Source organism: Miniopterus natalensis, chromosome 8, assembly GCF_054644295.1.
Source record: "Miniopterus natalensis isolate mMinNat1 chromosome 8, mMinNat1.hap1, whole genome shotgun sequence".
In the NCBI taxonomy this organism is placed as follows: Eukaryota; Metazoa; Chordata; class Mammalia; order Chiroptera; family Miniopteridae; genus Miniopterus; species Miniopterus natalensis.
In genome coordinates this window covers 51,200,745-51,203,279 of record NC_142088.1, presented here as the reverse complement: position 1 = coordinate 51,203,279, position 2,535 = coordinate 51,200,745, and positions in this window count along the sequence as shown.

Below are 2,535 nucleotides of genomic sequence, written 5' to 3'. Positions count from 1 at the left end.
CTGGGCAACCAGTTCTTCCCTGCAAGTTTCTAGTTCAAGTTGTCATGTTAACGTTATATATTATTTATGGCATTTTTCATAGAGTTCTCATCCATGTGCTAAAATCATAATAGAGTGATTTTATACAACCTCTTTCTCTTAATATATGAATTTATCTTAAAAGAATTTAATACATTTATTAAATTAAATTCAAATTTTATTTCAGAAGTCAGCCTAATAATTAAACATTTAAAACTCCTGGACTGTGACATTTGGAGTTTCATATGCAGCATTAATTAAGCTCATTTCAAAATAGGTCAGCCATTTGTAGACATGGTTACCAGTCATTGTTTCTGAAATCCATCCAGAAATTCATGTTAGAACGCTGTCAGGCACTCTAGGTATTGGACAAGTGACAGGAATTGATCATGCACATTCAAAATATTTACAGAAAAAAGTGTCAGTATAACATAGATCTATATTAAAAAGCAACCCTCTGGGAAATATGACCATACTTCATTTTCCCCCTGCATGATCTCAGCATACCATGGAGTAGGATCAGAGGCTTACATTTGCCTATGTTTGTGATTTTATCAGGAAATATAATCACATGTTTATTTTCAAATGAAAACTCTTAGTAATGCATAAAAAGATTCTCGTTTTTCTTCAGAAATCACAAGTCATTAGATCACCTTCTAGCATTTTTTTACATTTAAGGAACTGTATTTTGGGGAGGCTGTATTTTTATTTTATTTCCATATTTACCTAATAAGCTGAGGAATTAGTAACAACTGAATTTAGTGTTGAGTTCAAAATAGCAAAGTCAACCTTTTACTTTGAAGCAGGTCTTGCCCACACCCTGCTTATACGCTTATTCAATTAGACCCCCTGGGAGGCAGTGTCACTTGGAGGGTACACATGCTCTCTGAGTTGATGCCGCCTGGGGGTTCTTCTAAAGTTGACATGCTTAAGAGTTGGGGAGCCTGCATGGAGGTGGGGGGGGGGAGAAGGGCTTACAATCTTGTGTAGTATGTCACGTTGTGTACATATATTTATATGATTATGACTCAAATAAAGTTTAATTTCAACCAGATGGAGATTATTTGCATCTTTTTAAGCAATGACAATGAACAACCTCCCCAGAGGTGTATCAATTTGGAAACGTTTTTTGGAAATAGATATGCTTGGAGGGCAATTTTTAAGGTATCCCAATAATTGACCAAAGATCAGAGCTAAAAGTAAAGTAGAATAATATGGCCATCAGTAGTGGGGTATTCACTTTGTCTCATATTTTTTTAGACCTAGTGAGAATAACTTCAGAATGCTCTCCATAGGCTTTCAAACCCCATAAGTTTGAACTTCTTTCTTGTCTATTCCTAGAAAATCTTTATTATCTGTTTTATTGAGAGGAGTCTATGGGAGACAGAAGAATGAAATAATTACGGTTAACTGTCCTGTCGACTCCTGACTGGGAGTGTGTGTGTGCCTGTGTGCGTGCATCTGCTTATGTTTGTGTATGTGTGTTTTCCTCACTAGTATTCCCTGTCTCATGGTATCAGCTGCACAGGCCAGAAACCTGGTAAACCCCTCTCATGATGCTGTCTCCTTCTTTCCTATTCCAGTCAATTGTCAAGACCTATTAGTCAATTCTCTTGAATATTTCTCCATTTGTCCACCGATGGAAAGCCTTCCTGGTCCTCACATGAGATTCCTCCCAGCCTCGCTCATTGCCTCCCACAACCCCCTCTATTGCCCCTTTAAAGTACTCATCACAGCTTGCAATTATGTCACAATTAGGGTCATTTAATTAGTGTGCAGGGCCTAGATTATCCGGTTCATGAAGGCAAAGACTGTACCTGTTTTGCTTACTGTACCTGGCTGTGCCTTCCCCTGCATCTCACTCTATGGGGAGGAAGAACTCTGTACCATCAGTGTGGAGCTGTGGTGATGTCTACAACCTCTTGTTTTCTCATATAGCATATGGCTTCCCTCTGTCAAAGCCAAGCCCCAAATTCACCTCCTAATGGAGATCTCTGAGTTCATTTCCTCCTTAGCCCACCAAACCTTCCCTTCTTGTTCCTTTAGAACTGGGGTTGCACTAGGAAGACATCAATTTGTTCTCATTCATAGGTTGTGTTGAGAACACTTGTCCTTTTTCATGAGCTTGGGTTACAACTTCCCAGCTTGTCTTCATTTGGGAGGCCCAAGTCTCCTCTCCACCCTGAGACCGTCATGTAGTTCGTCCTCTGTAGGCACTCACTGACTACGCACCCATGCCTGCCCTAAGTCTGGGCACCACTGTCCCCCCTCACCCCTAACCCCTCCTCTCCACTCATCCAGCCTTCTTCTCAAACAGCCTTCCAGAAACAGATATGCTGCAAAAACTCTCTTCTGGTTTGGCGCATTCTGTGTTTAGTGATTTTTTTGTGTGTTTTTTCTTCTTTGTTCATTTATTCATTGTAAAAGCATATCCTTCCTTCTTCCCTAGAAGAATCAGAAACAGTCTATCAGTCTAAATAAAAACACAGCAAGAGAGTATAAGTTAGAGTATATGGG